Source organism: Clinocottus analis, unplaced genomic scaffold (assembly GCF_023055335.1).
Source record: "Clinocottus analis isolate CAN_PGR_092001 unplaced genomic scaffold, fCliAna1.0.p SCAF_8, whole genome shotgun sequence".
Classification (NCBI taxonomy): Eukaryota; Metazoa; Chordata; class Actinopteri; order Perciformes; family Cottidae; genus Clinocottus; species Clinocottus analis.
Window position 1 is genome coordinate 6642223 of NW_027176240.1, and position 14226 is coordinate 6656448.

The 14226-nt window shown below is 42.0% G+C and overlaps 1 protein-coding gene across 2 annotated transcripts in view; it reads left to right on the top strand.

Moving 5' to 3' along the window:
• The first annotated feature begins 1428 nt into the window (after window positions 1-1428).
• Window positions 1429-14226, top strand: part of chrm3a (cholinergic receptor, muscarinic 3a) — a 74930-nt gene continuing 62132 nt past the window's right edge. For both annotated transcript variants that reach the window (XM_068568769.1, XM_068568770.1), the window contains exon 1: window positions 1429-1634. The gene's annotated coding sequence lies outside the window, so the exon portion shown is untranslated. The remainder of the gene's footprint in view (window positions 1635-14226) is intronic.

Below are 14226 nucleotides of genomic sequence, written 5' to 3' on the forward strand. Positions count from 1 at the left end.
ATTGAAATTAAATAAATTGGCTTTTATGTCAATATTTGTCCTCATTCTACCTTGATTTATTTGTCTTATTCTTCTCCACGTTACATCTTTGCATGATTGGGTGGAGTATGTTCATACTCACAGATTAACAAATATCCAGGAGGCTATAGGCGAGTACACAGCACACCAGACATGAACTCCAAAATTAACCAACCAGATCAGCAAGTGTCTAAGCCATCTACTTACAGCAGTCACAATATTATCTTAGCGTGCGCACACACACCCACACACGTGCGCGCACACACACACATACATGCACGTTGATATAAACCGGTGTCCAGATGGAAAGAACTGGTTCCTCACTCACAGGATGCAAACAAGCCGCTGATGGGAAAGAACACACAGACACACTGTCAAATATGGCCTCTAGGCATTAGGATGATGAGAGCCCTGTAAATGTCGGAGGAAGTTGTCGCGATGTGCTATTCATGTCTCGAGCCGTTCTCTATATTCATAGAAATATTGCGCGTGTAACAGGAAATGTGGTCCGAGGGTCTGCAGTGAGTCTGAGCAGGAAGCTCTGAGGCTCCATTCCACGAGTCCCTGCAGCCAGCCGTAATTGGCTTACACATTCCTCCAAGGATTATCACTCTCCCCTTATTTGTGTTTATGAAAAAAAGTATTAAAACGTTTGCTTTGGCTCCTTGAATAATGCGCAGTGTCAAAACACGTTGAGTTAGTTTACGCTTGCATTGTTTTTTTTTCTTCTTTCCCCCACACATTGAGTGAAGTAAACAAGTGAAATGAGGATTTAACACTTTCACATAGTTTGGTTCATGTGTGAGCGCCGCCAGATTGAGTCTACAACTTCACTGCTTTTTGTTTCCTCTTTCCTTCCCCCTCCTCTTCTCGTCTTCTTGGCCTCTTCAACGGGAATAGCAACACACAAAAAAAAAACTAATTTAAAAAACGCACATTTTTTTGTACCTCTTTTGGCAGCTTGATTGTGTGTAAAACAGATCATTTGCTTGCAAAAAAAAAAAATAGGACCATTCTTTTGTGGTTTTAAATTGCAGCCGAATCCTTTTTGGAAAGAGACTGCAATTAGAAAACAGGACATTGCTTGCGCATTGAGTGCCAAAGGAAACAGCTTGAAGCTTTGGGTGATGACAGTGTTCCATTATTAAAACGGATACAGCACAGCCGCTGGCAGGGAGAGACCGGCATGAAATGAGGAGGACCCTGACCATTTTAATCTCGTGTGAAGTTTGTCGCGTTCATCTGCCAGTGTGCGTCTCGAGCTCCTCCAACGCAGAGCTTTTCTCTATGAATGAAACTGGACTTCTTCATTCGCCGGGTGTGCCACCTGCCGGTGCGTCACGACCGCTCCGGCCAATCCTGACGCAGTGATCCTTCGTGCGCCCTTGGAGATCCCGCGGTGCTCCTCAAGTCGCCGTCCAATCTACGGCTCTCGGTGACGGTGGAAGGCGAGCCTCGTTAGCCGGGAACCGTTAGCGCTTCAGATGTGACTGGATTGGACTGCCGTAGCCCGCTGCCGCCGTGCCAAACGTGGACCCGTGACAACTTGGACTGGATTGCCATTCCCACATCTGCTTCTGCTGCGTTTGACCCTGCGCGCTATTGAGTGTTATGAGGTAGGTAAAAATGAGACAACAACAAAAAAGAAGGAAAGTTTTGTAAATGTTGTGTCACAGTGAAGTCTCTGGGTTTTACTCCCAGAACCGATTCCCGGCTGCTTTATTTGTGCCACGCTTTTTTTTCTTCTTTTTTTTTGCTGCACAACGCCACACTTTGAAGTTGCAGACACAGCGTTGTGTTTGACTATTGGTGAGGCTACTTGTTCACAGAGCGCACGCTATATGCAGGATACTATTGAAAGCTTGCATGAGATGTGCTTTTCTTTAAATGCAAGTTTGTTTGCATGTGCTGCTGCCCCCTCACCCCCTCCCCTCCTCGACTCAGCATCCCTGCCCAACCCCTCTGCGCTCTGCGCTCCTCAGATGCTTCTCCTTCAAAAAGGCGATGTCAAATCTGTGTTAAGTTCATTAAAAACAACGCCAACGTATTTGTTTTCTTATCTGAAATCCTCTGAAGTGACAGTAAATGAAGAAAAGAAGAAAAACATTGCCACCAAAAGGGTTATCGTGCAAATAGCATTAGTTATTATCGAGATCAGATATGAAGTATTTGTTACTGCATTGCTGTGGACAGAGCATGACATTAATTGTGTCCCTACATGGCAAGCGGAAGGCTTTCATGATTTGGGGTGACTGTTTATTTATGATGCCCATAGATGGCAATGTGAAGGAATGTTCCCTCTTGGTGACCTGGGGGTACTTTGACATTGTGCTGGATAATGAGCAAAAGCAGAGGGTACGGCATCTGTACCGTGGAGAAGATGTTTTTCTTTTAGTCCACGGCTGCTAGTCTTTACAGAGGCCGAAGTTTGACAATACAGTAGCCCAATATGAATCACAAACTATCCCGCCACGTCTGCAAACCTCGATAGTGCAACATTTTAATATGTTGCATATATCAACACTACCAGCGTGTTTTTACATTCATGTATCAACAAAGGCATTGTTAGGGAACAGTGCAGTCTAGGGCCGTGTCACGGTGAATGCACGGTCTGTTACTAGTCTGTTAAAGGTGGAGCAGGAATGTGTTTAGATGATTATGACTTTCCATTGCCTGCTGTGGGGAGAGACGCAGTGGAGGACATTCAGAAAAAGCGACGCATCAAGGAGAGGGCGAGGGATTGTTTTCGGCTTACCTCTCTTGATAGATGGGTTTGTTGTTCACAGTGCTACTACCGTATTGATCACCATTATGACTTTCCCATATGGGCTGTGTGGGCGGAGGAGAGAACTTTGTGACATGGGTGTAGATGGCTAAAGTGGGAGGAAAATGTCTTTGCTTTTACCCTTTGCTGCACTTGTGGTTCTGCGTGGGCGATGCACACAGTGGCTTGTTGGCACAGACGCTTTTGGTTTATTAGTTCTCAGCTTGTCAATATGTGCCGATGCTGTTGAAAAAAAAAAGGTGCAAGGTTAACCTGACATTTGTAAGTCATGTGGGGGAATATGTTTGTTTTTCCTCTACGTCTCATCATCAAAGGATTAGTTTTGTTCGATGAAATGATCGATACACTCTGTTGTCTGTAAGGTCATGAAGCTACCACCAGCAGATTAGCTTAGCTTAGCATCAAGACTGTAAAATGCCGGTTAACCGCTAGCCTGGCTCTGTCTTCTAGGCTGCAACTGTAGCTTCATATTTCCAGCGCCTCAGAGCAAATAACCGTATGTTCCAAAATGTTGACTTTTCCCTGAAAGCAATTACATGGATTCGGTGCAACTTATTTTAATTTTAAATGGGAGTGTGATAGATGTGTTAGATAAAGATTGACGTAGACACGGCTGTGTTATTGATTTAAAAATGGCAGAATAGGCAATAAACATGTATTATTAAGGGAAATAGAGCTTCAGCTTCTGTATGATTCTGAAAAAAAAAAGCATCACGCAGTAAAGGCTATAATCCTCAGATCGCAGTTGCACCGACTGGCACCACTAGGCTACTTTTAGAGCAGGCAACAGGAGACAGTGATGAGGATTTTACAGGAGTCAGCTGGCCAAACAGACAGGCTAACTCCCCCATTGGGTTTCATTAGGGCTCGTCTTGATGTTAAAGCCTTTTTTAATCCACTTTCACAGCCATGCAGACCACAACAGAGCCGAGCAGTGCATCTATCTTTAGACAGAACACGGGCACAAAGTTTTCCATCTCAGTTCAATCATTAAAATAATAACACAAATTCCCTGTAGTTGGCCTAAAAATGTCTCCGTTGAAGTGTTTTTATGTGCAACACTTGCGCCGGCAACTTTCGTGCTCTTTGGAAAGGTGGTTTCAAGTGATGGAGTAATTAAAAAGCCAGTGTAAAATGTATATAAGCATTGAGCTGAATCAAATAAATGGGCGCCAATATCCAATCAAGCTATTTGAGTCAATATCTGCCCAATATCTGGTGCCAGAGCAACCCTGGTGATTTCAGCAAAAGATAGAAGAACACTGTTAATTAGTACCCGCACGACTCCGTTGCTCACGAAGAGCTGAGTCGATGCAGCTTTGCACTCGTTCCTTGTTCCTCCGAGCAGACGAGCTGCCTGAGGGCGCGATTACAGCAAAGCCTTCTGGGGTGAGTGCTCGGACTCTTTGTCTTTGTCTCCACTTTCTGGGCGGCTACTGTTGTGGTCCCATGTTGGTAGCACCTGCTTAGCTTCAGAAGCACATTGCTGGGAAGACACTGAAGGCCTGATGAGCAGCTGGACGCTGTAAGCAGAAATAGATTTGATGTGGCCATTCATTCAAAATGAATACATAAGAAGGAGTTTAATCATAATTATATTGGCGCCTCAAAATAACTTGTTATTGACTTAAATTTGGTGTCGTCTCATGGTTATATTACTTGCAATATTGGCGCCTGGAGGATGCAATTGAGACTTTTATAGCTAACATAATGTGTGTTATACTTGACAGTCATCACTCTCTGACCTTTACTAGTTGGCACTAGCTTAGCTGGAGCTTCCCCTTATTGGTGGCAATAAGGTGTTCACTTCAGGGCTGTTAACAACTGCTGCTCCGTGTTTATCTTAGGATATTATGTATGTTCAGCACACAGCAATCCGCACACACACAAATCAAGATAATGCAAGTGAGATATAGTTCAACGGTCAGGTATCGGGCAGGAAAGGAAGGCTGATTTACGAAGGCAGAGAGGAGGTCATCTCCGTCATCCACATAGGTTTGTGTAGGTCTGTTCGCTATATAAACTCTCCGGTGGGTTGCACATACAATCTGTCAGCCGTAACTGTAAATGTTGCACTAAGAAACAGCCCGCATGCATGCCTTTCATACCAGTATTTCCATACTGTTTCGCAAATGTCTCACACGCTAGTACCCTTCACTGCACCAGCAATCTTCCTTCTGCGATTTTTTTTCTTTTGCCTCTTTTAGCGTTTTCTTTCTTCTGACCAAATTTCAAGTCATTCCTTTTCTCTGTCTGTCATGTTTCACTACCTCTCACTCTCTCTCTCTCTCTCTTTCCCTCTCTCCCTCTCCCCCCCCTCCCCCTCCCTCTCTTTGAAACTGTCGTACTCTCTTTTCTTCTGTTCTCTTGACAAAGTAAACCTCACTCGAGGGAATTCAAACTCCTATCTTTTAGACGACCGCTCTTTTTATGCTCTCTGTCTGCGCTTAGCAAATGAATTAATAACAACTTGCCAGTCCATCATTTCCCGTGGAGGTGCAGAGGGGTTGTTTCCAGGCAAAAGAGAGCTGTACTAACAAGAGACATGGACGACAGGGGATGATAGAGCGCTTGTAAAATATGTATACTGGGAGTCAAAAACTCCTAACAGAGAGTGAATCTGCAGCAGCTCCAGTAATGACGGGTGTAACGCACAGAAAGGGAGAGATCATGACGATGATGGATGTTTGACTTGGCCTGCAGGAGCCTCTAACTCTCAATATCTAGCTGCGTATGTCTTTGTTTCGATTAATGTTGCTTTCATCCATGGCTTGTTTGTTATTCAGAGTTAATGTAGTTTTACATTGTATTGATTACATTAAAGATTGCTTTGTAAATGAAACTCTAACATACGGCATCGGCCTTTTTCTCACCGAGCTTTCAGAAACTATCCACAGTAGCTCTGGACGATGGTGTTTGTGTGAATGACATTTTGAGGTAATGTGAGCTGAATGTTTAGTCGTCTTAATAAACTCTGTTTGTTTTTTGTATTGTATTTTGTTTAATTACGCTCTACAGGTAGAGATCCTGTAAGTAGGTTGTACGAGATCATCTTTAGAGAGCGGTGACTCGGCGGCTACAAATACGTATGAGTGAGCCGCGTCTGTGGATGAAGGGAAACTGAAAGTAGGATGAAAAAGGGAAAGGAAAAGATATTCCCTTGTCACACCAGGAAACATCACTGCAACAAAACGTTCAAATTCCTTTTTAAAGTATTGAAAACAAATTGAGGTTAAAAACTCAATAATGTTATTCCACAATGCATATTTTCCATTTTAAATAAACCCTGCCTTGATAGTCTAATAGTGAGAAAGAGTGTTTTTTGAATGTTATTGATTCTTTTTCCCCATTGTTGAATTCTCAAAAAGATGCCTCCTCCATCCTCCGAACAATGCAGCATTCATGATTTATTATTTCAACAAGACAAGACGTTGTCTGAAGCACCGTCATTCATGTACGATTGGATAAATGCTTACAATGAACTGAAAAGACTTTTACTCATCAAATGTATGACACGCACTAGGAAGCTGTTTCTCAACATTTAGGCAGCACTATGGATGATGCAATTTGCAGTTATGGGTTATGATTGCAAACGTGATGGAGTTGTCTGTCAGCGGGGCGTTTGATTGGATTTTTTAAACTGAAGGAATTCAAAGAATATCACACACTGTGACATGTTTTATGCAATACATAATGATATGACGGGGTTAAAAGCTATGCTTTTATACACACAGATTATTCGATAGAATGTTGTCACATCTGCTCAATATTCATGTGTTTAGGATCGTTCATAATTCATGATGGGAAAGTCTTGTGACAGATGTTGGTGGAGACAAACACACATCTGTTGGTGCAATATGAAAAAAAAGGCTCCTTTACTCTTTGATGCTGGTTCACGTTTAGTTAATTTCATTAATGTTGCTTAATATCATGCATCACAATTTGTATCAAAGCGCTTTACAATCTGTTCAACATACAACACTTCCTGTCTGTAGTACCATGAATTCGAACGAGGAAAAAATCCTTCCCTTTAAGAAAACCCCTTAAATGGTGAAAAAGAAAATGGAAGAAAGGTCAGGAAGATGAACAGAATGAATTAAAAACGAATACAGTGCCTCTGAGAATTGATAGACACAAAACATAATATTGCGATACTCAAGTGTAAAGATATTTTCTTCCACCCCTCATGCTCATATATTTGTGGGATTACTCAGGATACTTTTTCATTATAAGTGTGAGATGATTGCTGATTAAGCATATTTTTACTAATGTCACAACAAGCACCTCCTAATTACAAACTGAATGAAACGTGTTTGAAGTCACGACAACGTAAAGTTAGATGAGATGCTGCTGTGTGATTAGATTCTTGTCAAAATTAATTTGCCAGAATCTATCAGTAAGTAAGTTCTTTTTAGGACTATGAAGTGTAATGTTTGGCATATTGTTTTCCCCACTTTATTTCTGGCTGACACCCGCTCGCTTTTGTAATACAGCTCATCAAGCACATATCCAGTGAGTCAAATTGTGTGTCAAGCACTCATCTTGAACACGCATACTGACTAAATCACATTATTTTTGCCTTTGAAATATTTCATCTACGAATTATGTTTCAGGTTAGATTAAGGTGAAGAACTTTCTGGCGTAAATGATTCATCTTTCTTACTTCGCGCCTCCTTCATTTCACAGTTTTAGTTTTTTTCAGTGGAGAAAAGAGGCAGCCATGTCACGAGGACGAGCTTCACCGCATCGTGGATGTTTTTCACTTGAGGGGGAGGACAAGTGACAGAAATAAAGCCATTATAGTTATACATATGTATTTGACCCTGGGACATATTACTGAAGGACATGTCTCACAATCTATTTTCAGCCATGTGCCTCCACTGCTGTTGTTTTGACATCATCTCAGGAACCCCTCTTTTGTGTAACACCTGCCACACAATTAAAACAGTGAGAGGGATTTTTTTTTGTCCATATCAGAACTTTTTAAACTACTTGTGGAGCAGCATCTGCCACAGGAGAGACAGAATAGGCCGGCGATTATGTCTACTCAGAGGATCATAGCGGTGGGTGTCGATAAAGGACACTGTTGAGGACAATGACAAGCTCATGGGATGCATTTTTTCTTTTTTTTTTTAAAAGTGAGCGAGTGCTTTTTCAAGGGGTTTTGGAGTTGCCGATTGGCCGCTGTGCCGACCTGTTAGAGCTAATACCTCTGCTGAGTCGCTGCCAGCTCGAATTTTGACACGATTTAGGCAGAGCCGCTGTGCAAAACAGCAGCATTTCTATAAGCTCACTATGCAGCGTGTGTGGTGGTTTGATCTCCTACACCTGTGTTCATTTTAGTGCGTGACTTGCTTTTTCAATGCCACTGAGTTATGGCAATTTTTAGACATCCCCACAATAGTTGATCTATGACTGTTTTTTGACAGAGGCCGTGATTTTAAAGGGTATTCGAAAAGATTTTGCAACCAGAAGTGCCACAACCTAGAGCTTCTTAAGACATTTGTAGGCAACCAAAATGTTACAGTTAACATTCATTATCTGAAAAACACACTGTCAAAGGGTTTAAGTTGTAAGACCAAAACACGGTCTACTGACAGACTTGAAAAAGCCGTGGTAGCAACCTGTCAATCACAAGGTAGCCACGCCCTAAAGCATAACATGCTTCATGGTATATTTACTCTAAATGGGAGCATAATTTACTAAATGAACTTCATGATATATTGAAGAATACTTTAAACAAGCTATTGAGACCATAAACTCACATTTAAAATGTTATAATAAATAAGGAGGGGTCATTTTGTCACACTCAGACTTTGTACAATAGGATTTTCTTTTGCAACCAGAGGAGGCGCTGTCTGATTATTATAAAGAATGCAAGTTTAAGTGACTTCAGAATTCGCTTCACTTTATGACTCGAAGTACCACCTGTGGAGCACTTAAGAAAAATGTCTGTGCCTTATTTTCCCTGAATAGTACTAATGAGAATTTGAGCAGATGCTGCAGTCATGCTTTGGGGATCAAATATTGATATTTAGTTCATTGTTATATTAATGGAAGTAGATAATTGTTAACATTGCTGGTTTTCATTACACAATTTCACAAAAGTGTGTTTGCTGCTTCTAAATGATGCTTGGAAGTTGCCTCGTGTAGCTCGATGCCCGTCTCAGTATCAAGTTCCAACCAAATGTCAAAGTTAGACTGACACGTTCAAGTAAAGTAAAATGAACAACTTCACTTGAAATTTGATTTCCTAGTTTTTGCCCTGAAGGGAGTGTTAGAGTGACAATTTGCCCCGTTCTTTAAGGGAGTTCAAACCAGCACCTGTCTTTGAGTCCTTCTCCTTCTTCAGTTTGATTGACATTTCAGAAAGAGTCGGGGAGTTGTAAAACTTGTACCAGGCCTGGGTGAGCAGAGCGAGCCCTCTGGCTAAACTCTGCAGAGGAAAATTAATCCAAGCCAACAAGACTTGCAACCTCCAGGCCAGCAAATCAAATCCTCAGCTGACATTTACATGAGTCTACAGCAACAAAGGCGGATGAAAATAATTTAACTCCAATTTGCTCTTTTGTCAGAGTGCGTCTGAAGAAAAGTGTGGTTCAATACTTTTTTTTTTTGTCAACGTTTTCCTGCACGTTTTCTCCTGCTGGACAGGTTGAGGGCTGAGACAGAATTAGACAAGAGGGACGCAGCTGTACGATGTTCCTTTTGGGGATTTGAGGTGTTTCATAATAGTACCAAGCCGACAACCGCCTGATTATAAAGTAGAGTAAGTGAAACCCTTTTTGTCCTTCAACCAAATTGAAAATGTTGCCTTCAGGCATTTACAATGAGCTCTTCTTCACTCTTTTTATTTCCAGGCCTTTAAATTAACAGACTGCGCGAAGCAATATTAATCACAGTTCTCTTAGACTGATGAAACACACAACAATAAATAATTAAGAATGATGAATAATTAGTGAGAAGTTATTCTACAATCCTTTATGTAAGTATCAATACAACAATGTAAAAATGAAAAAGCCCCAAACACGATGCTTAAGTGGCCGAAAGCATTATGTGAACACAATATCTCAAAAACGTCTGGAGGAAATTTCTTCAAATTTGGTACAAACGTCCACTTTGACTCAAGGTTGAACTGATTCAAATGTGGTGGTCAAATGTCATTGTGACTATTTTGGACAGACATGGTACAAACTGCAATTGACGAGTTGGCAGAGGCGGATATTCGACTTCAATCCCCAAAAAGTGAAAACAATAGATTTATTCTCGAGAGGCCCAACTCCCTGTCATGCTTAGGGAATGGCAGCTTTCCCTTGCTGGTATTTTCACTCCTACATGTTTTGTGGACGGACCGATTAACCCTTTACACTTACCCAGGGATTACTTCCACTTAACGAAGTGATAATAAACTCCAGCTCATCACAGGAATGTGTGTAACTTGGCATGGCATGAAAGCCTTGTGGGAGAAGGGCAATGACATGAATCACTGGAGTAGATTTTAGGATCGGTCATCTGTATTGAGTTCATCCTTATCAGCTGCGCAAACCCGCTGGCAATAACAGGCACAAGATTTATCGAACAGCTTTGCAAAAGAAAAATCGTAAAAGCATTTCTGTCGCCTTCAATCCAATTTCAAATCGGCGTCCGACAGGCTCAACAGAATTATGAAGTACGACAGAAATGGGGGAGATTTGGTGGAGGACTAGACTGCCAGAGTACATTAACGTTAGTGGTGTCTTTGGGATGAAAAGCAGGCCAGAAGCAAGAGGATGGATGGAATTGCCTGGCATGTCTCCATACTGAAGTTTCTGGCAGGGTCCGTAGCTGAAAAAAAGGAAACTGTTTATTGGCTTCATACCCTCTGTGTTTCTTTGAAATGTAATCATAACCCAGGTTGGGCATATTTATTGCATATACAGGAACACACTGGAGTTACAAAAGCTAACTATTTATCAATATTTATTCAACTAAACGCATGGTGTAAATATGAAAATACAATGGTTAAATCAGCTTGATTTATAAAGTCTGGATTCCTGGCGAAGAACTCAGTTTAAATCTCTTCAAATCGAGGTGGCAAACAAGGACTTATTCTCCAGCAGCAGCAAAGCTGGCAGAGGCACCCGGCAGGAGACCATTTTAGTTTCAGTTTGGGAATCTCGCCGCTTCAGACAAACCTGTTTGCACCGAGGCGGATGGAGTCGCACAGCTATTTATCACTAGCCACAGAGCACAGCTGTGGCTAATGGAAAAGTCATTAATTGTAATGGTATTTGCTCATAAACAAAGAAGCTGCAATATGATATTTTGACCGTGTGATGGCAGGAAAGTCAGGGGATCACCAACGTGATTACAAATCATCCCGATATCTCACATCCTCCTAAATTGAATAGCAACCCACCACAAATGTCAACATGGTGGCGCTAAAAAAAAAAAAAAAAAGCAAAAGGGAGTGGATCATCAAAATCAGTAGGATTTGTCCTCCCGGGTACCGAGATCTGGATCAAAGTAGGAGAGTAGCTAACCGACAGTGTCATCCATAGCCTGGCAGACAGCACTGCGCACGTCTCCGGCTTTTATCACATTTATTGGTCAGGGATCGTGTACAAAACACACAAATCATGCACAAGAAGAACAGATATTAATTGTAACAGCTTTAGCTGCTAATTCCCGTCGGCACTCCCTGGGACAAAAACTCACTAAGAATCATTGACTGAAAGCAACACTCTTAAGTTTTCACCCGGATTGTTTCATTTAGCTCGACACAAAAACTTATGCTATCATAACAATTTAACAGATTCTATAATTACATAATAGTTCTACTCAGAGCGGGTTTTAAATAATTTAGCCTTTAAACAGGGCACTGGGATCTCGCCAATACCTAAATACTGTGAGTGTGATTACAGAGGGCTTTGAGCTGGTTGAATAAATTGCTGCTGCTCTTCTACGCTTAAATACTCTCGTTCGCTCTGATAATTCATTCCAACGGCTCCACGTTGTCCACGACCTTGGGTAAACTCCTGAAGTTCTCTCTCAGGATGTGCCACTGCTTTGTTCCTTTCTCTTTACTGTTCATGTTTATTTAACCACTGTTTTTTAATCCAGATTAGTCTCACTAAAGCTCTTTGAATTAATCTTATTAAATCTCTTTTTCCCCAGAGACATGAAGGGGCAGTTTGAGTTTGTAGTCATCTGCCTCATTTTCCTTAAGCCCCTATCGTTACATCAGTCACATCCTGCTTAATCCTGAACTGTTGAGAACCTCCAGGGGAGCGGCGTAACCCCGTGACCTCTTTGTCGCCTCTCTATTTGTTATTTGCACGATAGATACCAGGATGTGAAGTGACATCATGAATTAACGATGACGGACGGTTCTTTTGAGATCAAGTGAAACAGTCTGAGTCATTTCCCTGTTTTGGTTACGACTTCTTTTATTGTATCCCAGCTTTGGCAGTGAGGTGGAGTGCAGCTCTTTGCTCTCCATATATCATAATCAGGATGTGGCAGTGGTTATTTACATTGTTCACAATCCGGTGTGTGGACTCATTCTTAATTCGGTGGTGACTTTCCAAACACTATCTTTTACTAATGGGAAGAAAGTTAATCATGTTACCGGCAAATCCGTGTGTTTGATAACTCGCGGCTTGATGGAGTTGTGCTTGAGACGTCTCGGCTGTTCTATGAAATGCTTTGCCACCGAACAGCAACATTTACAAGGCGAGAATGAGGGCCGCTGAGGGCCGGAGACTCCAGACAGTCCAAATTCCTTCACTTTTTGGCCTTCGGAGCACCTGGCGTCCCTGCCGACGTGACGAAGAGCTGCCGAAGGGTGGAATACAAAAAAGCTGTCAAAATGCTTGAAACACAGTCGATCACAGTGGGTCGTAGTGCCGAGATCAGGTTGTTAAATTAACCGGAACAAATTGTCTCGGCAGATGTTTCAGATTCAGCTGGTTACTGGATACTTCTTCAAGTACAGTTTGCGGTGCATCCACGCGGCTTTGACAGGGTATGCTGATTTAAGCAGTTTGATACTTAAATGCTTCCTGTCAACCCGGCGCTGCAGGATACTTGCATGTCTGACCCTTTTCTCCACAGGCAGACAGTAGTGCAGGTACTATACCTTCCTCATTCATTGAATGCTACTTCGACTGGCTTTATAAGACACTGGAAGCTTAATTCATTTGTCTCTTAGTAAAATGGTTCAAAGAGAATACAAAAAAAAAGATAATTTGCATTGCAGATGGCTGAATCGGAGGCAGACGTTTTTCCCCATCGGAGGCAGACGTTTTTCCCCCTCGGAGCCGCAGACACTTTTTCTTTTCTCTTCTTTTTTTTGCCGAAGCGTTGATATTTTCAGTTTAGTGATGCAAGTTTGTCGTCATTACTTACTACCATTTGAACAGGAACAATAATACCTCAGAGAAAATAATGACATGTCTCTGTCACTGTTCGGATGTTGTGCTAGTTTTCCTTCTTCTTGTAACACTATATCATACAATAAAGAATGTACAAGTATCTGCCAAGCACAAACAGATGTTTTAATTGTGTTTCATTGTTGTTTAAGCAGTTTTGAAAGTTTGTCCCTATTAGGATTTGTTTTAGATTTGGGTTGGGTGGAGTTAATATGTCTTTCGCTGCAGGGAAAGGAAACAAGAAATCCCTCATTATTTAATATGCACTGGGTTTTTTTTTTTCCTCGTGCTGCCGAAATCGAGTCTTTACTGACAGAATTTCCTCTAGTTCTGCACCTGATACTCTTCAATAGTCATACTTCAATAAATGCATTCACATTGATTAGCTTTTACCCCCCCCCCCCCCCCGCCTCTATCTCGTGGGACACACATTCCTCACTGCCATCATCGGAGCCTCGACGTCGTGATTGCATGGGCGTGTTCACGTTCAATGCAATCGTTATTCAGTGGAAGTGACAAGACTGGCGCCCGGCCTCACACAGCGCTTGTCTAAACAGCGAGGTCACTCGATCTCAGCTCCCGCCTCATTCATCAGGATGACATATGCAGATGGGTGGCTGTGCACCCATAAGACCTCTAGACATCAGCGTCTCTCCACGTTTAACCTGCTCCGAAAATCTATTTCCGACAGCGTGTCTCTGGAATTTGAGAAGTTTGAGCATCTGTCGATGTGTTATTTCATTTCACTTTTGAATACATCAAAGCTCAGAAAGTGTCGGCCATGCGTTACACTGTAGATTCACAAGCTCCCGGCGTTGTGTATTGCTTAATGTAAACAGGAATTTGACTTAATTGAATATTTCACACGAGCCATCCCTCTTGGTTGTGATAATGATAGAGAGGAAAAGGAGAATGGGAAAAGGTGGGAGGAAGGGATGATATAACGTTTGTGAACTTGAACAACACCCCCCCCAAAATAGCAACTAGAGAAGCAAGACTCTAATCTGTGAC